Below are 761 nucleotides of genomic sequence, written 5' to 3' on the forward strand. Positions count from 1 at the left end.
GTGCTTTTTCTGCACCTATTGAGATGATCCTAAGAATTTTGTTCTTTATTCTGTTAATGTGGTATATCGCATTGATTAATTCATATGTGTTGAACCATCCTTATATCTCAGGGATAAATCCCACTTAATCATGATGAGTGATTCTTTTAATGTGCTGCTGAATTCAGTTTGCTAGTATTTTGTTGAGGATTTTAGCATCTATGTTCAGTGAGGATATTGGCCTGTAGTTTTCTTGTAGTGTCCTTCAGTATCAGGTGTCCTTGTAAAATGAGTTTGCAAATATTCAAACTTGCAAAAGTTCTTCGACTTTTTGGAAGAGTTTGAGAAGTATTGGCATTAATTCTTCTTTAAGTGTTCAGTAGAATTCACTAGTGAAGCCATTTGGTCTTGGATTTATCTTTGTTAGTTACAGGGAGATTGTTTACTGATTCAGTCTTCTTACTCATTTTTGATCTGTCCATATTTTCTATTTCTTCATGATTCAGTCTTGGTAGGTTGTATGTTTCTAGGAATTTGTTTATTTCTTCTAGGTTATCCAATTCATTGGCATATAATTGTTCATAGTAGTCTCTTAGGGTTCTTTGTCTTTCTAGGCACTCATTGTATTGTTTCTTCTTCCATTACAATTTCATTTGGCGTCTTTCTCTTTTTCTTGATTAGTCCAGGTAAAGGTTTCTCAGTTTTGTTTGTCTTTTCAGAAAACCAGCTTTTTGAGCTTGGCATGCCGGCTCAGGCCTGTAATCCCAGCAACTTGGGAGGCT

The sequence above is a fragment of the Propithecus coquereli genome, unplaced genomic scaffold (assembly GCF_000956105.1).
Source record: "Propithecus coquereli isolate 6110/MARCELLA unplaced genomic scaffold, Pcoq_1.0 Scaffold164, whole genome shotgun sequence".
Classification (NCBI taxonomy): domain Eukaryota; kingdom Metazoa; phylum Chordata; class Mammalia; order Primates; family Indriidae; genus Propithecus; species Propithecus coquereli.